General features: G+C 41.3%; 19 non-coding genes across 19 annotated transcripts; all 19 read right to left on the bottom strand.

Annotated features, from left to right (window-relative positions):
- Nucleotides 1-7,290: 7,290 nt before the first annotated feature.
- Nucleotides 7,291-7,362, bottom strand: TRNAG-UCC (transfer RNA glycine (anticodon UCC)). Its single transcript has one exon. It is a non-coding gene; the product is annotated as a tRNA-Gly (tRNA).
- Nucleotides 7,363-8,293: 931 nt separating this feature from the next.
- TRNAG-UCC (transfer RNA glycine (anticodon UCC)) lies at nucleotides 8,294-8,365 on the bottom strand. The gene has a single exon. It is a non-coding gene; the product is annotated as a tRNA-Gly (tRNA).
- Nucleotides 8,366-10,591: 2,226 nt separating this feature from the next.
- Nucleotides 10,592-10,663, bottom strand: TRNAG-UCC (transfer RNA glycine (anticodon UCC)). Its single transcript has one exon. It is a non-coding gene; the product is annotated as a tRNA-Gly (tRNA).
- A 3,096-nt stretch (nucleotides 10,664-13,759) lies between these two features.
- On the bottom strand, nucleotides 13,760-13,831 carry TRNAG-UCC (transfer RNA glycine (anticodon UCC)). Its single transcript has one exon. It is a non-coding gene; the product is annotated as a tRNA-Gly (tRNA).
- A 72-nt stretch (nucleotides 13,832-13,903) lies between these two features.
- On the bottom strand, nucleotides 13,904-13,975 carry TRNAG-UCC (transfer RNA glycine (anticodon UCC)). The gene has a single exon. It is a non-coding gene; the product is annotated as a tRNA-Gly (tRNA).
- A 216-nt stretch (nucleotides 13,976-14,191) lies between these two features.
- On the bottom strand, nucleotides 14,192-14,263 carry TRNAG-UCC (transfer RNA glycine (anticodon UCC)). The gene has a single exon. It is a non-coding gene; the product is annotated as a tRNA-Gly (tRNA).
- A 216-nt stretch (nucleotides 14,264-14,479) lies between these two features.
- Nucleotides 14,480-14,551, bottom strand: TRNAG-ACC (transfer RNA glycine (anticodon ACC)). The gene has a single exon. It is a non-coding gene; the product is annotated as a tRNA-Gly (tRNA).
- Nucleotides 14,552-14,623: 72 nt separating this feature from the next.
- TRNAG-UCC (transfer RNA glycine (anticodon UCC)) lies at nucleotides 14,624-14,695 on the bottom strand. Its single transcript has one exon. It is a non-coding gene; the product is annotated as a tRNA-Gly (tRNA).
- Nucleotides 14,696-14,911: 216 nt separating this feature from the next.
- On the bottom strand, nucleotides 14,912-14,983 carry TRNAG-UCC (transfer RNA glycine (anticodon UCC)). Its single transcript has one exon. It is a non-coding gene; the product is annotated as a tRNA-Gly (tRNA).
- A 72-nt stretch (nucleotides 14,984-15,055) lies between these two features.
- TRNAG-UCC (transfer RNA glycine (anticodon UCC)) lies at nucleotides 15,056-15,127 on the bottom strand. The gene has a single exon. It is a non-coding gene; the product is annotated as a tRNA-Gly (tRNA).
- Nucleotides 15,128-15,485: 358 nt separating this feature from the next.
- Nucleotides 15,486-15,557, bottom strand: TRNAG-UCC (transfer RNA glycine (anticodon UCC)). Its single transcript has one exon. It is a non-coding gene; the product is annotated as a tRNA-Gly (tRNA).
- A 936-nt stretch (nucleotides 15,558-16,493) lies between these two features.
- Nucleotides 16,494-16,565, bottom strand: TRNAG-UCC (transfer RNA glycine (anticodon UCC)). The gene has a single exon. It is a non-coding gene; the product is annotated as a tRNA-Gly (tRNA).
- A 210-nt stretch (nucleotides 16,566-16,775) lies between these two features.
- TRNAG-UCC (transfer RNA glycine (anticodon UCC)) lies at nucleotides 16,776-16,847 on the bottom strand. The gene has a single exon. It is a non-coding gene; the product is annotated as a tRNA-Gly (tRNA).
- A 72-nt stretch (nucleotides 16,848-16,919) lies between these two features.
- Nucleotides 16,920-16,991, bottom strand: TRNAG-UCC (transfer RNA glycine (anticodon UCC)). Its single transcript has one exon. It is a non-coding gene; the product is annotated as a tRNA-Gly (tRNA).
- A 214-nt stretch (nucleotides 16,992-17,205) lies between these two features.
- TRNAG-UCC (transfer RNA glycine (anticodon UCC)) lies at nucleotides 17,206-17,277 on the bottom strand. The gene has a single exon. It is a non-coding gene; the product is annotated as a tRNA-Gly (tRNA).
- Nucleotides 17,278-17,493: 216 nt separating this feature from the next.
- TRNAG-UCC (transfer RNA glycine (anticodon UCC)) lies at nucleotides 17,494-17,565 on the bottom strand. Its single transcript has one exon. It is a non-coding gene; the product is annotated as a tRNA-Gly (tRNA).
- A 72-nt stretch (nucleotides 17,566-17,637) lies between these two features.
- On the bottom strand, nucleotides 17,638-17,709 carry TRNAL-UAA (transfer RNA leucine (anticodon UAA)). The gene has a single exon. It is a non-coding gene; the product is annotated as a tRNA-Leu (tRNA).
- Nucleotides 17,710-18,068: 359 nt separating this feature from the next.
- On the bottom strand, nucleotides 18,069-18,140 carry TRNAG-UCC (transfer RNA glycine (anticodon UCC)). Its single transcript has one exon. It is a non-coding gene; the product is annotated as a tRNA-Gly (tRNA).
- Nucleotides 18,141-19,358: 1,218 nt separating this feature from the next.
- Nucleotides 19,359-19,430, bottom strand: TRNAG-UCC (transfer RNA glycine (anticodon UCC)). Its single transcript has one exon. It is a non-coding gene; the product is annotated as a tRNA-Gly (tRNA).
- Between the last annotated feature and the right edge of the window lie 4,792 nt (nucleotides 19,431-24,222).

Raw genomic sequence — 24,222 nt, 5'->3', positions numbered from 1 at the left:
TCAATTTGATGTTATTTGTGATTCATATGACCACGTATTTATTATTATATTTGCATATACAGATCAATGTTACTCTAAGAAACATTTTAAGTCGGAAATCATAATTAGGACTTTTGTGTAGCTGTATTAAAACGTGACATGTTTAAAATAAAAATCTGGAAATTAAAAATGACCTGGAAAATAAATAACGTAAAGCGCCATCTAAATTTCAGTTATGAATGACAACGCATTTGATGACTTTTTGCCGTTTTATCGCACTTTAAACACATGGTTTCGTCGACCTAATAAATTAAATAGTATTTATATAAAAAAATCTACTTTTTTTTAATCACATCGTTGAAAATATAGAAATAAATAGAAAACTTTGAAAAATTAATGGCGCCATGAAACAAGACAAAGTGTTTATAACCCCACTGGATTCCTTTGGTCAACTTTCCTGACTTAAGTAAAGTGTTTTTAACATCTTTGATCTTAGGGTCACTATGCTGTGCTCGTTCTAGCTAATCCTCAGTGACAGCGTCCGTGTGCCAAGCCACTAGTCTACTTATGATTTTCATGCCTTCAGGTTCTTGAGTAGGAATTCTACTTAGGACGACGATGCAAAATTCTCGGAGAGGGCCACCAGTGTCCAATTGAATTTAATTCCAAAGAGATAAACCCGGAACTTGGTTAAGCCTCACACTGCACTCAGTTTCTGGTTCACTCCAATGACAGCGCAACTGTAGTTTTTCTGCTTTTAACGTGTCAAACGAATTTTGTTCTTAATCTGTCCAGCACCAATATTATTTTTGCGAAACAGTTTACGAGCCATCGGAAAAACTGAGTATTACTAAGAAACACATCTTTTTGGAAATCGAAATTGCGTGACCCATTCAACCTTGCAAAATAATTTATTTCGTCTTGGAGAAACTAACATATATTTTGATTCAGTGTCAAGTTAGCACGTCGGAGCTCTTCCAATACTTTACGTAAATGCCTCCGTTTTTTTAACCACGGACCATTGGAATTAAGTCGTCCATATATTGGAAGAGTCCTAAGATTGTTTTCATCATTCTTAGGAATACTGAAGGCCCGTTCGTAAAACCCAATGTTAAACGATTAAAATGGTAATGCCCATCAGGAGTTACAAATCCGTTTTTCTTTTACTCGACCTCCAAATCAATTTGGTAATATCCCGAAATCAAATTACAATTGGTTAAAAAAGAATAATACGTAGTATTTCCATGAATGTATTCATTTCAACCATGAATATCGAACCGCATTAGGTAGTCTGGCCTCAGTCGCCAGGATAGGAGGAGCTTAGTTATTGGAATTGTGCCACCGCTCACAAATTGTATCGAGGGGCAACGATTTGAAACTTTACTAGCTTTCAGTAGCAAGGCTTAGCGAGAAATTTGGTTTAAAAAATTTGAATACACATCTTTCTGATTGTACGAAAAAAGGTAAGAATAATAATAATAAATCGCGAGTCCATTTTTTTAACCGGTTAAATCGCGCAATAGCGGAAAAGTATTGTGGATGTAGTCAACGACAATCGCCTGTCTCCTGATTGGCTTAAATGATTACGTAAGACGCGAAAGGCAACGCCCATTTTAGCCCTAGATGGTAGAAAGGGTAATGATATAGTTCGATATTCATGGTTGAAACGAATACGTTCATGGTATCCCTATTAATGGTAACAGGAAGGCATCTCTCTTTGTAATCTTATTTAACTATCGAACATCAAAACACCAGTATTATTTTTATAATTAACTTGATATGGCCAACCGTAAGTTCTTCTACCTTCTTAATTCACATCAGTGCCGTTGAATAAGGCGACGAATAGGTGATTATGAAAAATATCGGTGGTCACGTGATTTGGTTAAGTACTACCAAGTTGAAAGTATCAAAATTGGCCCTTATTGTAAATTCGTCTGGCTAGTTGGGCAAGGGTTAGCGAGATTTCTATTATTTCATTGTTCAATCGAAAGGATTTTTCGTTTTTCGTTTTGAGAGAAGTTTGCAAAGTCGTTAAATTAAGGTAATTGATTTATTAAAGGAAATATTTTTAAATTCTATCCAAATAGATTTTAATTCATTTTCAGGAATAATGGAAACATGTATGTAAATATAACCTTGTGTCTTCTATTAAAATTGGGCTTGTTTCTTTATCAATACTTGGTCTAGAACTATAAGAAATAAAAAAAATATATAATAAATTTGTTAACTTTATGTATTTTTAATAATTTTAGAAAAATACTAGCTTTTCAAACAATCAATCCATGGTTGGTGCTTTTTACTAAACGCGGACGACCGCGGGCCTCGGTAGGTGCAGACGAATTTAAGCAGCCGACGCTTTGTCAAAAAATAACCATCTCCCGTGAGCCTCTGCGCGCAATTCTTTTTCATAATCACCTATTCAGATCAAAATATTTAATGCATTGATGAACTTCGCCAGCACCTCAGTGGAAGCAGTATTATAAGTTACTGTTGTTTCTATTTTGTTCATTTACGGTTAATTCCGTCATGAATTTCTTTACAACCGTGGAAAGCGCATTTTTAATAGTCACTTGAAAAACTTCCATAGAAAAAACATTCCTGGCTCTTCCAGTTCCGGCCTTTTTCCGCGCGTCATAGTCTGACTTCATTGAATTCAATGATTTAAAATCGCGTTATTCGAAAAGAAGAGGCGTAAGAATCTAATTTTTGGGCAAATTATTCTGTAAATCCAGCTGACGTTGCCCCACATTCTAAGTCGTAGTTTACTTATTCGTAGAATTCGTGATCGCTGTCCGATTGACTTCTTAAGTTTCGCAGCTTAGATTTTCGTCAATTTGCTTATACCGTTTGCTTATTCGTTAAAGCCTTTGTTTGTAAGCTTCTTGAAGTGGTCTGAACTCGTTCTGCTATTTGCTCTTCATAAATCTTCTTTCTACAATATTTGGAAATGTATCGCTTTTATACCAAGCTATTCAAATTCCTAATTTTTGTTTTATCGATGCGTCGGAATACGTGGGAGCAGCCTAATGTTTGCACGTGCCGTTCGTCAGCCTACAAAATGGCGAGGCCGCATGTTTCCTTTTTCACAGAGTTCTGACTGTTATTTAAATTAGTTATAATCTAAATATTCTTAAAACGTTTGGTAGATGACTAAATATTTTATAACTAGGACCACGTTCAAACGTTAAAATAGAAGAATTAAAGATTAAAGCTTACATCAGCTGTACATCGCGGAGACGATCCACAAGAACCGCCTACCAAAGCAATTGAAGATAGATTTCTAGTTGGTATCGCCATCTACCGGTGTAGATAACCCTTGGTTTTTATTGCGTTATTTCTTGAGACAATAAGTGAAGCCAATAGGTTCTTTTACGGAGAATATTCGTGGGGGAATCCATAGCTTGACTACATGGGGAGGGAACCCGTTAGGGGAAAGAAATTTCAATAGTGAAGGAATAGGTAGTACGGATGTGGCGACTGCTACATGGGAGATTGTAAAGGGGGGGGGGCGATACGCTCGTAAAAGAGTGTATAGTGCCCACTAATTTACAATTAAACCATTTATTGGGTTTTATTATTTTTTGCAAACTACATAATTAAAATCATCAATATTAAAATTGACATAATTATAAAAAATTTCATATTTGGGAGCGCAAAAACTCAGAATATAAAGCAATCTCCTTGCACCCACAAATAAAAATTCAACTTAAATAAACTATCATAGTAATACATTATAATGGCAAAATTTTAGAAATTATTTCAATAACATAAAGTTAAAAATTGTATATGTTTTAGCATCAAATAAAAGGATATCACAAATTCTTGTCAGGTGAGCCAACAGTACTTTGCCATGCATGATGTAACTTTTACGATTGTAAAAACTTAAGCAGCTACTTTAACATTATTTTCAATACAATCGTTGAACGTTATTGCAGTGTACTTTTAAGTTTAAATTCTTGATTATAGACATAACCAACAGAGTACATTTAGGTATCGCAATTATAAAAAAAACATTAATACTTTCTTCAGACGAGGCTCACAAAAACGGATTTTTACAAAATTTTACTTTTAACACCCGAATACGGATATATACAATCCAGAATACAACATAAATTATTACAATACAAAAAATTATCTTGAAATCTCAGTTTTCTGCCCTCTTTTAAAAAAAGAAACCAAGATTATTTATTTTTTGATATGATTACGTTTGTTATTTCGTGCCCCCATAACGGGGGAGGGGAATGAAATATTGAAATTGGGCTACTTTGGGAATGCTATTGCAGAAAAAAAAAGCGTTGAGCAATGTACGACGACCGATAAAAAAATTTGTAATTATGTAAAATTTATGGTTCATAATACACTTCAATGTACGACGAAAAATATTCTTTATTTTTTTCGAATTCCCTAATACCACTACCAAAAGCTAAAGTGCCTTCGTAGTTCATTTCTTTAATCATCAGGTAACAACGATTTTCTTGAGTTGAAATTGTGCTGTATCGGAGAGAGGACATTTTTGTCTGAACGAGTTTTAGGTGTAGTTTCCCAATTGAACCTAAATAAGTGTGACGAAGTAATAATAGGTCGATTTCATGTATGTCCAGAAGAAAGAAAGTGTCACGAAGTACTGTAAGAAATAAGTGCATGAGGGAAAAAAGGGATTATATTGAAAATGTTTTTACATATAACCCAAACTATCCTAAATAAGAGTGAAGAAGTAATAATATATCGAATGCACATGTCATGTATGGCCAGAAGTAATAAATAAGTGTGCAGTTTAGTATTTACTAAAAGCTGGTGTTTTTACTTTTGACAAAACCCACATTTACTTTAAATGACCAGGCTGTGTTTGACCGGCTGCTGGGTCGTGGAGAAAGCTTGGCGCGATAAAAGAGCAGATCTGCTCGGAACGACAAAAGTTAATTGCAAAGAGATATTGCATCAATCTCTTTGGCGCTTTTTTGGCGAGGCGAAATTACACTTTCGTTTAGCGTTGCCAATCGTGTAATTATTTTCTTACATTTCGATAAAACTTTCGATTTTCTCCGCACTATAATTTGAATAGCGTACTATACAGTACGCTTTTTGCGACAATTTAAATATGTTTATTTACCGCTGTATTATCTCACGGAGCCTTGTTTTTTTTCTACCCCAGATATTCTTTGAATAAATATATTTTAATATGACGTATATAAACCCTGAGTCTACCCATATTATTAGTTCAGTTCGATTATTGTTCTCCATTGTAAACTTACATTGTTTTATTTCAAGTATCTCTTAGTTCTAATACGTCTGTTTTTGTAATGCCATTCGTCCATGCCTGCTGCTGATGTTGGAAAACTTCAACAGTAAAATACAATAATTATCATATTATGATGACCTAAAGCGTTTTTAACTATTTTACACCTTTCTATTCTTTTCTTGAGATACAATAAGCCACGTACTATTCATTAGTTACAACAAAGAGGGAAATTACTAAACGGTTGGCTTGAAGTTATTCCACGGCATTGATTTATATGTAGATAAAAAGTATTCTTTTATTAAACTACTTGCTGATGTAAGAGTGGGTACGGCTCTTGTAACCCATAAGGGCGGTGGTGCACTGGGAGATGTTAGCTCTGATCAATATGTCCTATCTCCACCTCCGACTTCGCTAACAGTGATAGGATTTCTTTTTTCGAAAAACGCTGTTTTCAAACTTCTAAACTTGCGTAAACTAAACGGGAAAAATATTAATATCCTTGTGTGGACGATGCACTCTAAAAACGGAACTGTAACATAGAAATTTAAATTTTGGATCGGAATCGGCAACATGTAGAAGAATGGATAATAAATGAACCGGAAGTGACTTAAAGAGTCTTGGAGCGGAAATGGAAAAGTGTTTCTTACACGGCCAAATTTCGGAGCGAAATCGAAAGCATATTTAACTTCGCGTTAACCATATCGGTTAAAGTACTAGGTTTTCTTCTGCCTGTCACCCTTTAAATTTAATTCTCTTCCAAACAAATACCTTGGTGGTAGGCCAACAAAAGAACAAACTCTGTTCAACAACTTGGTAGGCAGCTATGCTCACCACTATACCACAATCGCGATATGGTGTGAAGTGACAAATATTATGATTAATAGTGATACACTGGAATAACATATAAAGATAAAGAAGAAGTTGCGTGCGATGGCCGGCAATCGAACCCGGGCCTACTGCTTGGAAGGCAGCTATGCTCACCACTATACCACCATCGCGATATGATGTATAGTGACAAATATTATAATTCATAACGATACACTGGAATAACATATAAAGTCTCGTGCGATGGCCGGGAATCAAACCCGGGTCAACTGCTTGGAAGGTAGCTATGCTTACCACGATACCACCATCGCAATATGATGTATAGTGACAAATATTATTATTCATAGCGATACACTGGAATAACATATTAAGATAAAGTCTCGTGCGCTGGCCAAGAATCGAACCCGGGTCAACTGCTTGGAAGGCAGCTATGCTCACAACTATACTACCATCGCGATATGATGTCTAGTGACAAATATTATGGTTCATAGCGATACACTGGAATAACATATTAAGATACAGTCACGTGCGATGGCTGGGAATTGAAACCGGGTCAACTGCTTGGAAGGTAGCTATGCTTACCACTATACCACCATCGCAATATGATGTACAGTGACAAATATTATAATTCATAGCGATACACTGAAATAACATATAAAGATACAGTTCCGTGCGATGGCCGGGAATCGAACCCGGGTCAACTGCTTGGAAGGCAGCTATGCTTACCACTATACCACAATCACAATATGATGTCTAGTGACAAATATTATGATTCATAGCGATACACTGGAATAACATATTAAGATACAGTCACGTACGATGGCTGGGAATTGAAACCGGGTCAACTGCTTGGAAGGTAGCTATGCTTACCTCTATACCACCATCGCAATATGATGTACAGTGACAAATATTATAATTCATAGCGATACACTGGAATAACATATAAAGATACAGTCCCGTGCGATGGCCGGGAATCGAACCCGGGTCAACTGCTTGGAAGGTAGTTATGCTTACCACTATACCACCATCGCAATATGATGTACAGTGACAAATATTATAATTCATAGCGATACACTGGAATAACATAAAAAGATACAGTCCCGTGCGATGGCCGGGAATCGAGCCCGGGTCAACTGCTTGGAAGGCAGCTATGCTTACCACTATATCACCATCGCAATATGATATACAGTGAAAAATATTATGATTCATAGCGATACACTGGAATAACATATAAAGATAAAGTCCCGTGCGATGGCCGGGAATCGAACCCGGGTCAACTGCTTGGAAGGCAGCTATGCTTACCACTATACCACCATCGCAATATGATGTATAGTAACAAAAATTATGATTCATAGCGATACACTGGAATAACATATAAAGATACAGTCCCTTGCGATGGCCGGGAATCGAACCCGGGTCCAATGCTTGTAAGGCAGCTATGCTCAGCACTATACCACCATCGTGACATGATGTGTAGTGACAACTATTATGATTCATAGCGATACACTGGAATAACATATAAAGATAAAGTGTTGTGCGATGGCCGCGAATCGAACCGGGTCAACTGCTTGGAAGGCAGCTATGCTTACCACTATACCACCATCGCATTCTGATGCATAGTGACAAATATTATGATTCATAGCGTACACTGGAATAACATATAAAGATACAGTCCCTTGCGATGGCCGGGAAACGAACCCGGGTCAACTGCTTGGAAGGCAGCTATGCTCACCACTAAACCACCATCGTGATATGATGTATAGTGACAACTATTATGATTCATAGCGATACACTGGAATAACATATAAAGATAAAGTGTCGTGCGTGGCCGCGAATCGAACCGGGTCAACTGCTTGGAAGGCAGCTATGCTTACCACTATACCACCATCGCAATATGATGTACAGTGACAAATATTATAATTCATAGCGATACACTGGAATAACATAAAAAGATACAGTCCCGTGCGATGGCCGGGAATCGAGCCCGGGTCAACTGCTTGGAAGGCAGCTATGCTCACCACTATACCCCCATCGCAATATGATGTACAGTGACAAATATTAAAATTCATAGCGATACACTGGAATAACATATAAAGATAAAGTGTCGTGCGATGGCCGCGAATCGAACCGGGTCAACTGCTTGGAAGGCAGCTATGCTTACCACTATATCACCATCGCAATATGATGTACAGTGAAAAATATTATGATTCATAGCGATACACTGGAATAACATATAAAGATACAGTCCCGTGCGATGGCCGGGAATCGAACCCGGGTCAACTGCTTGGAAGGCAGCTATGCTTACCACTATACCACCATCGCAATATGATGTATAGTAACAAAAATTATGATTCATAGCGATACACTGGAATAACATATAAAGATACAGTCCCTTGCGATGGCCGGGAATCGAACCCGGGTCAACTGCTTGGAAGGCAGCTATGCTCACCACTATACAAACATCGCAATAGGATGCATAGTGACAAATATTATGATTCATAGCGATACACTAGAATAACATATAAAGATAAAGTCTCGTGCGATGGCCGGGAATTGAACCCGGGTCAACTGCTAGGAAGGCAGCTATGCTCACCACTATACCACCACCGCGATATGATGTATAGTGACAAATTTTATAATTCATAGCGATACACTGGAATAACATATAAAAATACAGTCTCGTGCGATGGCCGGGAATCGAACCGGGGTCAACTGCTTGGAAGGCAGCTATGCTCACCACTATACCACCATTGCGATATGATGTTTAGTGACAAATATTATGATTCATAGCGATACACTGGAATAACATATAAAGATACAGTTTCGTGCGATGGCCGGGAAGCGAACCCGGGTCGACTGCTTGGAATCCAGCTATGCTTACCACTATACCACCATCGCAATATGATGTATAGTGACAAATATTATGATTCATAGCGATACACTGGAATAACATATTAAGATACAGTCACGTACGATGGCTAGGAATTGAAACCGGGTCAACTGCTTGGAAGGCAGCTATGCTTACCACTATACCAACATCGCGATATGTAATATTGTGACAAATATCATAATTCATAACGATACACTGGAATAACATGTAAAGTCTCGGGCGATGTTTGGGAATCAAACCCGGGTCAACTGCTTGGAAGGCAGCTACGCTCACCACTATACCACCATCGCAATATGATGTAAAGTGACAAATATTATGATTCATAGCGATACACTGGAATAACATATTAAGATAAAGTATCGTGCGATGGCCGGGAACCGAACCCGGGTCAACTGCTTGAAAGGCAGCTATGCTCACCACTATTCCACCATCGCAATATTATTTATAGTAACAAATATTATGATTCATAGCGATACACTGGAATAACATATAAAGATACAGTTTCGTGCGATGGCCGGGAATCGAACCCGGGTCAACTGCTTGGAAGGCAGCTATGCTTACAACTATACCACCATCGCAATATGATGTATAGTGACAAATATTATGATTCATAGCGATACACTGGAATAAAATATAAAGATACAGTCCCGTGCGATGGCAGGGAATCGAACCCGGGTCAACTGCTTGGAAGGCAGCTATGCTCACCACTATACCACCATTGCGATATGATGTTCAGTGACAAATATTATGATTCATAGCGATACACTGGAATAACATATAAAGATACAGATTCGTGCGATGGCCGGGAAGCGAACCCGGGTCGACTGCTTGGAATCCAGCTATGCTTACCACTATACCACCATCGCAATATGATGTATAGTGACAAATATTATGATTCATAGCGATACACTGGAATAACATATAGAGATACAGTCCCGTGCGATGGCCGGGAATCGAACCCGTGTCAACTGCTTGGAAGGAAGCTATGCTTACCACTATACCACCATCGCAATATGATGTATAGTGACAAATATTATGATTCATAGCGATACATTGGAATAAAATATAAAGATACAGTCCCGTGCGATGGCAGGGAATCGAACCCGGGTCAACTGCTTGGAAGGCAGCTATGCTCACCACTATACCACCATCGCGATATGATTTTTAATGAAAAATATTATGATTCATAGCGATACACTAGAATAACATATAAAGATAAAGTATCGTGTGATGGCAGGGAAGCGAACCCGGGTCGACTGCTTGGAATCCAGCTATGCTTACCACTATACCACCATCGCAATATGATGTATAGTGACAAATTTTATGATTCATAGCGATTTACTGGAATAACACATTAAGATAAAGTCTCGTGCGATGGCAGGGAAACGAACCCGGTACAACTGCTTGGAAGGCAGCTATGCTCACCACTATACCACCATTGCGATATGATGTTTAGTGACAAATATTATAATTAATAGCGATACCCTAGAATAACATATAAAGATAAAGTCTCGTGCGATGGCCGGGAATCGAACCCGGGTCAACTGCTTGGAAGGCAGCTATGCTCACCACTATTCCACCATCGCAATATTATTTATAGTAACAAATATTATGATTCATAGCGATACACTGGAATAACATATAAAGATACAGTTTCGTGCGATGGCCGGGAATCGAACCCGGGTCAACTGCTTGGAAGGCAGCTATGCTCACCACTATACCACCATCGCAATATGATGCATAGTGACAAATATTATGATTCATAGCGATACACTGGAATAACATATAAAGATACAGTCCCGTGCGATGGCCGGGAATCGAACCCGGGTCAACTGCTTGGAAGGCAGCTATGCTCACCACTTTACCACCTTCGCGATATGATGCATAGTGACAAATATTATGATTCATAGCGATACACTGAAATAACATATAAAGATACAGTCCCATGCGATGGCCGGGAATCGAACCCCGGGTCAATTGCTTGGAAGGCAGCTATGCTCACCACTTTACCACCTTCGCGATGTGATGCATAGTGACAAATATTATAGTTCAAAGCGATACACTGAAATAACATATAAAGATACAGTCCCGTGCGATGGCCGGGAATCGAACCCCGGGTCAATTGCTTGGAAGGCAGCTATGCTCACCACTATACCACCATCGCGATATGATGTATAGTGACAAATATTATGATTCATAGCGTAACACTGGAATAACATATAAAGATACAGTCCCGTGCGATGGCCGGGAATCGAACCCGGGTCAACTGCTTGGAAGGCAGCTTGCTCACCACTATACCACCATCGCAATATGATGCATAGTGACAAATATTATGATTCATAGCGATAAACTAGAATAACATATAAAGATTAAGTCTCGTGCGATGGCCGGGAATTGAACCCGGGTCAACTGCTAGGAAGTCAGCTATGCTTACCACTATACCACCATCGCAATATAATTAATAGTGACAAATATTATGTTTCATAGCGATACACTGGAATAACATATTAAGATACATTCCCGGGCGATGGCCGGGAATCGGACCCGGGTCAACGACTTGAAAAGCAGCGATGCTTACCACTATACCACCATCGTAATATGATCAATAATGATAAATATTATGATTCATAGCGATACACTGGAATAACATATAAAGATAAAGTCTCGTACGATGGCCGGGAATCGAACCCGGGTCAACTGCTTGGAAGGCAGCTATGCACACCACTATACCACCATCGCGATATGGTGCATTGTGACCAATATTATGATTCATAATGATACACTGGAATAACACATAAAGTCAAAGTCCCGTGCGATGGCCTGGAATCGAACCCGGGTCAACTGCTTGGAAGGCAGCTATGCACACCACTATACCACCATCGCGATATGATATATAGTGACAAATATTATAATTCATAGCGATACACTGGAATAACATATTGAGATACAGTCCCGTGCGATGGCCGGGAAGCGAACCCGGGTCGACTGCTTGGAATCCAGCTATGCTTACCACTATACCACCATCGCAATATGATGTATAGTGACAAATATTATGGTTCATAGCGATACACTGGAATAACATATAGAGATACAGTCCCGTGCGATGGCCGGGAATCGAACCCGTGTCAACTGCTTGGAAGGAAGCTATGCTTACCACTATACCACCATCGCAATATGATGTAATGTGACAAATATTATGATTCATAGCGATACACTGGAATAAAATATAAAGATACAGTCCCGTGCGATGGCAGGGAATCGAACCCGGGTCAACTGCTTGGAAGGCAGCTATGCTCACCACTATACCACCATCGCGATATGATTTTTAATGAAAAATATTATGATTCATAGCGATACACTAGAATAACATATAAAGATAAAGTATCGTGTGATGGCAGGGAAGCGAACCCGGGTCGACTGCTTGGAATCCAGCTATGCTTACCACTATACCACCATCGCAATATGATGTATAGTGACAAATTTTATGATTCATAGCGATTTACTGGAATAACACATTAAGATAAAGTCTCGTGCGATGGCAGGGAAACGAACCCGGTACAACTGCTTGGAAGGCAGCTATGCTCACCACTATACCACCATTGCGATATGATGTTTAGTGACAAAAATTATAATTTATAGCGATACCCTAGAATAACATATAAAGATAAAGTCTCGTGCGATGGCCGGGAATCGAACCCGGGTCAACTGCTTGGAAGGCAGCTATGCTCACCACTTTACCACCTTCGCGATATGATGCATAGTGACAAATATTATGATTCAAAGCGATACACTGGAATAACATATAAAGATACAGTCCCGTGCGATGGCCGGGAATCGAACCCGGGTCAACTGCTTGGAAGGCTGCTATGATCACCACTATACCACCATCGCAATATTATTTATAGTAACAAATATTATGATTCATAGCGATACACTGGAATAACATATAAAGATACAGTCCCGTGAGATGGCCGGGAATCGAACCCGGGTCAACTGCTTGGAAGGCAGCTATGGTCACCACTATACAAACATCGCAATAGGATGCATAGTGACAAATATTATGATTCATAGCGATACACTAGAATAACATATAAAGATAAAGTCTCGTGCGATGGCCGGGAATTGAACCCGGGTCAACTGCTAGGAAGTCAGCTATGCTTACCACTATACCACCATCGCAATATAATTAATAGTTACAAATATTATGTTTCATAGCGATACACTGGAATAACATATTAAGATACATTCCCGGGCGATGGCCGGGAATCGAACCCGATCAATTGCTTGGAAGGCAGCTATGCTCACCACTATACCAATATTGCGATATGATATATAGTGACTAATATTATAATTCATAGCGATACACTGGAATAATATATGAAGATACTGTCTCGTGCGATGGCCGGGAATCGAATCCGGGTCGTCTGCTTGGAAGGCAGCTATGCTTACCACTATACCACAATCGCAATATGATGTTTAGTGACAAATATTATGATTCATAGCGATACACTAGAATAACATATAAAGATAAAGTCTCCTGCGATGGCCGGGAATCGATCTCGGGTCAACTGCTTGGAAGGAAGCTATGCTCACCACTATACCACCATCGCGATATGATAGATAGTGACAAATTTTATGATACATAGCGATACACTGGAATAACATATAAAGACACAGTCCCGTGCGATGGCCGGGAATCGAACCCGGGTCAACTGCTTGGAAGGCAGCTATGCTTACCAATATACCACCATCGCGTTATGATATATAGTGACAAATATTATAATTCATAGCGATACACTGGAATAATATATGAAGATACAGTCTCGTGCGATGGCCGGGAATCGAACCCGGGTCAACTGCTTGGAAGGCAGCTATGCTCACCACTATACCACCATCGCGATATGATGTATAGTGACCAATATTATAATTCATAGCGATACACTGGAATAACATATAAAGATACAGTCTCGTGCGATGGCCGGGAATCGAACCCGGGTCAGCTGCTTGGAAGGCAGCTATGCTCACCACTATACCACCATCGCGTTATGATGTATAGTGACAAATATTATAATTCATAGCGATACACTGGAATAACATATAAAGATACAGTCTCGTGCGATGGCCGGGAATCGAAACCGGGTCAACTGCTTGGAAGGCAGCTATGCTCACCACTATACCACCATCGCGATATGATGTAAAGTGACAAATATTATAATTCATAGCGATACACTGGAATAACATATAAAGATACAGTCTCGTGCGATGGCCGGGAATCGAACCCGGGTCAACTGCTTGGAAGGCAGCTATGCTCACCACTATACCACCATCGCGATATGATGTAAAGTGACAAATATTATAATTCATAGCGATACACTGGAATAACATATAAAGATACAGTCTCGTGCGATGGCGGGGAATCGAACCCGGGTCAACTGCTTGGAAGGCAGCTATGCTCACCACTATACCACCAACGCGATATGTTGTATAGTGACCAATATTATAATTCATAGCGATACACTGGAATAACATATAAAGATACAGTCCCGTGCGATGGCCGGGAATCGAACCCGGGTCAAATGCTTGGTAGGCAGCTATGCTCACCACTATACCACCATCGCGATATGATATATAGTGACAAATATTATAATTCATAGCGATACACTGGAATAACATATAAAGATACAGTCTCGTGCGATGGCCGGGAATCGAACCCGGGTCAACTGCTTGGAAGGCAGCTATGCTCACCACTATACCACCATCGCGATATGATGTATAGTGACAAATATTATAATTCATAGCGAAACACTGGAATAACATATAAAGATAAAGTCTCGTGCGATGGCCGGGAATCGAACCCGGGTCAACTGCTTGGAAGGTAGCTATGCTTACCACTATACCACCATCGCAATATGGTGTATAATGACAAATATTGTGATTCATAGCGATACACTGGAATAACATATATAGATACAGTCCCGTGCGATGGCCGGGAATCGAACCCGGGTCAACTGCTTGGAAGGCAGCTATGCTCACCACTATACCACCATCGCGATATGATTTATAGTGACAAATATTATAATTCATAGCGATACACTGGAATAACATATAAAGGTAAAGTCTCGTGCGATGGCCGGGAATCGAACCCGGGTCAACTGCTTGGAAGGCAGCTATGCTCACCACTATACCACCATCGCGATATGATGCATGGTGACAAATATAATTATTCATAGCGATACACTGGAATAACATATAAAGATACAGTCCCGTGCGATGGCCGGGAATCAAACCCGGTCAACCCTTGGAAGGCAGCTATGCTTACCACTATACCACCATCGCAATATGATGTATAGTGACCAATATTATAATTCATAGCGATACACTGGAATAACATATAAAGATAAAGTCTCGTGCGATGGCCGGGAATCGAAACCGGGTCAACTGCTTGGAAGGCAGCTATGCTCACCACTATACCACCATCGCGATATGATGTAAAGTGACAAATATTATAATTCATAGCGATACACTGGAATAACATATAAAGATACAGTCTCGTGCGATGGCCGGGAATCGAACCCGGGTCAACTACTTGGAAGGCAGCTATGCTCACCACTATACCACCATCGCGATATGATGTAAAGTGACAAATATTATAATTCATAGCGATACACTGGAATAACATATAAAGATACAGTCTCGTGCGATGGCCGGGAATCGAACCCGGGTCAACTGGTTGGAAGGCAGCTATGCTCACCACTATACCACCATCGCGATATGATGTATAGTGATAAATATTATAATTCATAGCGATACACTGGAATAACATATAAAGATAAAGTCTCGTGCGATGGCCGGGAATCGAACCCGGGTCAACTGCTTGGAAGGCTGTTATGCTCACCACTATACCACCATCGCGATATGATGTATAGTGACAAATATTATAATTCATAGCGAAACACTGGAATAACATATAAAGATAAAGTCTCGTGCGATGGCCGGGAATCGAACCCGGGTCAACTGCTTGGAAGGTAGCTATGCTTACCACTATACCACCATCGCAATATGGTGTATAATGACAAATATTGTGATTCATAGCGATACACTGGAATAACATATATAGATACAGTCCCGTGCGATGGCAGGGAGTCGAACCCGGGTCAACTGCTTGGAAGGCAGCTATGCTCACCACTATACCACCATCGCGATATGATGTATAGTGACAAATATTATAATTCATAGCGAAACACTGGAATAACATATAAAGATAAAGTCTCGTGCGATGGCCGGGAATCGAACCCGGGTCAACTGCTTGGAAGGTAGCTATGCTTACCACTATACCACCATCGCAATATGGTGTATAATGACAAATATTGTGATTCATAGCGATACACTGGAATAACATATATAGATACAGTCCCGTGCGATGGCAGGGAGTCGAACCCGGGTCAACTGCTTGGAAGGCAGCTATGCTCACCACTATACCACCATCGCGATATGGTGTATAATGACAAATATTGTGATTCATAGCGATACACTGGAATAACATATATAGATACAGTCCCGTGCGATGGCCGGGAATCGAACCCGGGTCAACTGCTTGGAAGGCAGCTATGCTCACCACTATACCACCATCGCGATATGATGTATAGTGACAAATATTATAATTCATAGCGAAACACTGGAATAACATATAAAGTCTCGTGCGATGGCCGGGAATCGAACCCGTGTCAACTGCTTGGAAGGTAGCTATGCTTACCACTATACCACCATCGCAATATGTTGTTTAGTGACAAATATTGTGATTCATAGCGATACACTGGAATAACATATAAAGATACAGTCTCGTGCGATGGCCGGGAATCGAACCCGGGTCAACTGCTTGGAAGGCAGCTATGCTCACCACTATACCACCATCGCGATATGATGTATAGTGACAAATATTATAATTCATAGCGATACACTGGAATAACATATAAAGGTAAAGTCTCGTGCGATGGCCGGGAATCGAACCCGGGTCAACTGCTTGGAAGGCAGCTATGCTCACCACTATACCACCATCGCGATATGATGCATGGTGACAAATATAATTATTCATAGCGATACACTGGAATAACATATAAAGATACAGTCCCGTGCGATGGCCGGGAATCAAACCCGGTCAACCCTTGGAAGGCAGCTATGCTTACCACTATACCACCATCGCAATATGATGTATAGTGACCAATATTATAATTCATAGCGATACACTGGAATAACATATAAAGATAAAGTCTCGTGCGATGGCCGGGAATCGAACCCGGGTCCACTGCTTGGAAGGCAGCTATGCTCACCACTATACCACCATCGCGATACGATGTGTAGTGACAAATATTGTGATTCATAGCGATACACTGGAATAACATATATAGATACAGTCCCGTGCGATGGCCGGGAGTCGAACACGGGTCAACTGCTTGGAAGGCAGCTATGCTCACCACTATACCACCATCGCGATATGATGTATAGTGACAAATATTATAATTCATAGCGAAACACTGGAATAACATATAAAGATAAAGTCTCGTGCGATGGCCGGGAATCGAACCCGGGTCCACTGCTTGGAAGGCAGCTATGCTCACCACTATACCACCATCGCGATACGATGTGTAGTGACAAATATTATAATTCATAGCGATACACTGGAATAACATATAAAGATACAGTCTCGTGCGATGGCCGGGAATCGAACCCGGGTCAACTGCTTTTAAGGCAGCTATGCTCACCACTATACCACCATCGCGATATGATGAATGGTGACAAATATAATGATTCATAGCGATACACTGGAATAACATGTAAAGATACAGTCCCGTGCGATGGCGGGAAATCGAACCCGGGTCAGCTGCTTGGAAGGTAGCTATGCTTACCACTATACCACCATCGCAATATGATGTATAGTGACAAATATTGTGATTCATAGCGATACACTGGAATAACATATAAAGATACAGTCCCGTGCGATGGCCGGGAATCGAACCCGGTCAACTGCTTGGAAGGCAGCTATGCTCACCACTATACCACCATCGCGATATGATGTATAGTGACAAATATTATAATTCATAGCGATACACTGGAATAACATATAAAGATAAAGTCTCGTGCGATGGCCAGGAATCGAACCCGGGTCAACTGCTTGGAAGGCAGCTATGCTCACCACTATACCACCATCGCGATATGATGTTAAGTGACAAATATTATAACTCATAGCGATACACAGGAATAACATATAAAGATACAGTCTCGTGCGATGGCCGGGAATCGAACCCGGTCAACTGCTTGGAAGGCAGCTATGCTTACCACTATACCACCATTGCAATATGATGTATAATGACCAATATTATAATTCATAACGATACACTGGAATAACATATAAAGATACAGTCTCGTGCGATGGCCTGGAATCGAACCCGGGTCAACTGCTTGGAAGGCACCTATGCTCACCACTATACCCCCCTCGCGATTGATGTATAGTGACAAATATTATAATTCATAGCGATACACTGGAATAACATATAAAGATACAGTCCCGTGCGATGGCCGGGAATCGAACCCTTGTCAACTGCTTGGAAGGCACTTTGCTCACCACTATACCACCATCGCGATTGATGTATAGTGACAAATATTATAATTAATAGCGATACACTGGAATAACATATAAAGATACAGTCTCGTGCGATGGCCGGGAATCGAACCCTTATCAACTGCTTGGAAGGCAGCTTTGCTCACCACTATACCACCATCGCGATATGATGTTTAGTGACAAATATTATAACTCATAGCGATACACAGGAATAACATATAAAGATACAGTCTCGTGCGATGGCCGGGAATCGAACCCGGTCTACTGCTTGGAAGGCAGCTATGCTCACCACTATACCACCATCGCGATATGATGTATAGTTACAAATATTATAATTCATAGCGATACACTGGAATAACATATAAAGATACAGTCTCGTGCGATGGCCTGGAATCGAACCCGGGTCAACTGCTTGGAAGGCAGCTATGCTCACCACTATACCCCCATCGCGATTGATGTATAGTGACAAATATTATAATTCATAGCGATACACTGGAATAACATATAAAGATACAGTCTGGTGCGATGGCCGGGAATCGAACCCTTGTCAACTGCTTGGAAGGCAGCTTTGCTCACCACTATACCACCATCGCGATATGATGTATAGTTACAAATATTATAATTCATAGCGATACACTGGAATAACATATAAAGATAAAGTCTCGTGCGATGGCCGGGAATCGAACCCTTGTCAACTGCTTGGAAGGCAGCTATGCTCACCACTATACCACCATCGCGATATGATGTATAGTTACAAATATTATAATTCATAGCGATACACTGGAATAACATATAAAGATAAAGTCTCGTGCGATGGCCGGGAATCGAACCCGGGTCAACTACTTGGAAGGCAGCTATGCTCACCACTATACCACCATCGCGATATGATGTATAGTGACAAATATTATAATTCATAGCGATACACTGGAATAACATATAAAGATACAGTCCCGTGCGATGGCTGGGAATCGAACCCGGGTCAACTGCTTGGAAGGCAGCTATGCTCACCACTATACCACCATCGCGATATGATATATAGTGACAAATATTATAATTCATAGCGATACACTGGAATAACATATAAAGATAAAGTCTCGTGCGTTGGCCGGGAATCGAACCCTTGTCAACTGCTTGGAAGGCAGCTTTTTTTTTTTTTTATTTTTAAACGAGATTGAGCGCCGGGGATGGTATTCGAACCCACGCGGGCAATGCCCAATGGATTAGCAGTCCATCTTTTTTTTTTTTATTAAAATTTTTATATAACGCGTCCACATGTCCTTTTCACCAAAAAGCGTGTACAGCGACAACACTGAAGAAAATAACCAATCGAGCCATTCGTGCGTATCTTGACATTCCAAAAATAAATGCGAAACTGTCTCCTTTTCAATGCCACAAAGCGGGCACTGATCATCGTCTGTTATGCCGGCGCGAAATAGCCGCTGCTTGACCATGAACCCCATATGATACACTCGGAGATTCATACTTGACAAACGGGGACCCAACGTAGAATTGACAAGTGATGGAACCCGGAACTTCTGTAAAGGGCCCCCGAAGTAAGCCCGCCAACGTTCTTCACCATTCGATTCCGGAATCGGGTTTACGGCATTGAAAGTTTTGGAAATTGACGTAGATGTAATTTTGTCCAATTCCACAGAGATCCCTGTGTCCGCGACTAGCGCGAACGTTGGCCGTGTCTCAAGCTCGTAGACCTCTTTACTATGTATCACTCGATGTACCGCGGGAGGGAGAGAATCTTTGATCCTTTGAAAAATTTGCAACAACCGACGGCGACCGATTCCGGAATCTGCGGTCAATTCCAAAAAGGCTTCATATGGAAGAAACCCCAGGATGACCTCGTAGCAAATATCTTTCAGGTAGACCACGCCACAAGAAGCAAGAAGACGCCGCTCAGCCAAAGAAATGTTCATGATTAAAAGATTTGAGTTATAAAATAGGGGCTCCATAATAGGGTTGGTCAAAGGAACCAAGGTCCATCGCGTGAGAGCCAAGAACTCTTTCCAAGCCAATAACATTGATCCATGGCGTTTCGGCATAGCGCAAAGCAGACGACGTTCAATTCTAATCCGTAGCATTGAGAGACCCTGACGAAGTCCGCCGCCATATTCGTCAAAGAACCGAGACGCAACGCATGCGACATGCGAAGGCTTGGACCCGGTAGCGAGCTGCAAACATTCCTTCAGACGAAGTACCTTCTGTTTGATCCGAAGATTGATTAATCCAAACCCGCCTTGACTCTTATGGCGAGTTAAGGTTTCGTACGATATAGAATGTGGGCGATCCTTCCAAATAAAATCCAACATGAGCCGCTTAAAATCAGAGAACCAGCGGTCCGGTAAATCAAAAACCTCCAGCATATGCCACAATATCGACGCTCCTAACACGTTAATGATAATGACTTTCCCAAAAATGGTCAGACTACGACCCTTCCAAACGTGTAGGACATTTTTAAATTTTTCATACCGGCCCTCCCAGTTCATCGTGGCAACGACGTCATGGTCATAGCCCAAGGTTACGCCCAATACCTTTATTGAACGGGTGCTAATAACAAGCCCAGCCACAGTCTGGTCCGCGTGAAATCGCAAGGAGCCGAGACAACAACCAGAACTTTTTGCAAGATTGATGGCAGCTCCCGAAGACTGGCAATAAAGTTCAATATCCTCCAAAAGGTAAGTAACATCCCTAGGCCCAGTGACGAGAATGGAAGTGTCATCAATATGTTGAAACACCACAGGGGACGGTGTTAAGTCCGTGAGCATTATCCGACATATACGTTTGTCCGTTTCGAGTAAGGCGCAAAAAGGTTCAGATGATAGAACGTACAGCAAAGGACTGAGCGGACACCCTTGACGAACCGAGCGGCTAATGACAAAAGAATCGGTAACATATCCATGAAGCTTAATAGCTGTCTTGGCGCCAACTAAAAACATCTGAATCCAAGCGCGGAAGCGTGCGCCGAAACCAAAGGCTTCTAAGATTGCAAATAGATACGGCCATTCCACCCGATCGAACGCTTTTAACAAATCGAGTTGAAGAAAAATCCCTGGCCTATATTCCATTTTTAAAAACTCCATGACATCAGACAGAAAACGGGGAGTATCGGAAATGGTACGCCCACGAATGCCACCAGTTTGACACGATGACGTAATTAAAGGTAAAAGCGGCGAAACACGGCGAGTAAAAACCTTAGCAAGGAGTTTCCTATCGCCATTCAATAGGGTAATTGGCCTCCAATTTTTCAGAAGAGTCAAATCCCCCGATTTAGGCAACAAAACCACCATCCCTTCTCGCATGCTATTCGGCAAAAGGCCACGGGCTTCGCATTCGGCAACCAAGCGCATAAAGTCATCTTTAATTAGAGGGATAAAGAAACGCAGGAACTCATTGGTAAAGCCATCTCTACCGGGGGCCTTCCCTCCGGTCAAATTAGTTAACTCCGTGTAAATGTCGCTCCAGGTCACGACGGCTTCGCGGAATCGCGGTCACCTTCAGTAAGCCTCCCTGATATTAAATTCTTCAAATTGTCAGTAGCGGCTTGAGACGTAACGCCTCGTGTATACAACTCCGAATAAAAACGGAACACTTCCTCCCTTATTAACGCAGGATCTTTGATAATCGCCCCCGAAGGGAGAGTCAGAGAAGTCATTTGACGTTGACGCTGACGAAATTTCTCCAGCCGCAAAAAATACTGAGTGGGGCGTTCCCCCAAATCTCTCCACTCCAACCTCGAACGAACTAATGCACCCTGCAAATCGTTATCTTCCATATCTCGTAATTTACTCGTTACCGCAGCTATTTCGTCTAAAATCGTATCTGTTTTTAATGGCGAATCTTGTAGGTCTCGAAGCCTATTTTGTAAGTCCGCCCATACAGCCCGCTTCATCAACGCTTTGTGACGCCCGTAAAAAATGCAGTACTCCCGTATTTTAACTTTTAAAGCATCATACCACTCAAAGATATCGGTTAAATAACAAGGCCAAGAATAACTATTTTTAACTGTCCGCTCGATGGCCGTGCAAAAAAGTGCGTCTTCTAAAAAAGTAGAATTAAAACTCCAAGTTCCGGACCCCCTAAGAATACCACTAGGTTCAAAAATCAGAGAAACACCCTTATGGTCAGAGAAACTACAAAAAACATGCATACACTTTGAAATATTATATACGTCTGAATGTAAAGCAAAAAAATAATCAATTCGAGAACTCACAAAGTTACCAAAAACCACCCCCGATCGCGTATAATCGAATGTTTTTTTATGTTGCAACCGCCAAATGTCTACCAACGAGAGATAAGAGACCCAGCGATGAAGATTCGTCATTCCACTCACCGTAATCTTGGCAGGCGACCGCCGATCCAAAACTCGAGAAACAATATCATTAAAATCACCGCCCAATAGCGGACGATTTAACACACGAACAATGGGAATTAAATTTTGCATAAAAATAGATCTATTGACCGCATCGGTTGGGGCATAAACAGAACCTAAATCAACTTTCTCGCCTTCAATTTCAGCGGAAATAAAAATATACCGGCCCTCGTTAGAACTTATCAAATTACATTCTTTAAAATCAAGTAACCGCGAAATACAAATTGCCACACCGCAAAACTTGGTGTCCAAGTTCAAGTCCACGTAGACCGCACCCGAAAAAAAAGTCCGAAAAGTACTTACATGAGACGCCTCCCAATGAGTCTCTTGCAACAACAACACATCATAATGCTTCGCCCACAAAACCAACTTTCGCATCTTCTCTACATCGCGCAAACCGCCTACATTAATCGTCAGAATTTTCACCGGCATTTGGATTCTAATTATTTTGGGTCCATTGACCCGATGGCAACTTCTGAAATATCTTGTGCGGAGGACCTGTAGACGGATTAGTAGCTGAATCGGTGTCACCAGATGAGATCCGGTGCTTGGAACCCCTTTGAGCTTCACCAGTCGGTTTGACGCGGCCCACTTGGTCGGCGCCCATTCCCTGAGACATCGGCGTTGCGTTAGGAGTGGCAATATGAACGTCTTCATGTCCGGCACCCAATAAACCAGGACCATCGACGGCATCCTTACGACCCTCAGCGAATTGATCAATCGATCCCCCCGCGACAATGACAGGGGGTTGTCCACGCTCCTGTCCCTTCATCTCCACTGCAGGGCGTTCCCAAGTAGGGCAATTACGCACAGCATGACCTTGTGTTTTACATTTACGGCAAATAAATTGAGGGCAATCCTTATATAAATGATCGGATGCTAGACACATATTACAGACTTTAACTTGCGATTCATGAGTGACACGGTAAGAATTTTCTCTATTTAAGACATCCGGAACTCGAAGACTGTAAGGTAACGCTGATTTACCTTCCGGGAGCGTCAAACGGACTGATCGGATACCACAATAGAACCCGGCTTTTTCCCGCCACGAAATCGTACCTCTGACTTCGCAGCCCATCATCGTCAACTTCGCCAGCAACGCCTCATCAGTAACATAATCCGGAAGGCCGAAAAAATTTGCCGTAACAGTTTTTTTGGTGACGCTCGAAATCGCATAAGTAATGCTGTCTACCTCCAACCCAGTGTCAATCGCATCATTAATCAAAGTTTCAGACGAAAATACCAAAATGTAGACGCCCGTGGACGGAACAACAGATTTCACCGCATCCAAA

This window comes from Leiobunum rupestre, chromosome 1 (genome assembly GCF_980474605.1).
Source record: "Leiobunum rupestre chromosome 1, qqLeiRupe1.1.hap1, whole genome shotgun sequence".
Classification (NCBI taxonomy): domain Eukaryota; kingdom Metazoa; phylum Arthropoda; class Arachnida; order Opiliones; family Sclerosomatidae; genus Leiobunum; species Leiobunum rupestre.
Note: the sequence above shows the minus strand (reverse complement) of the source record. Positions and strands in the feature narration are given on the sequence as shown.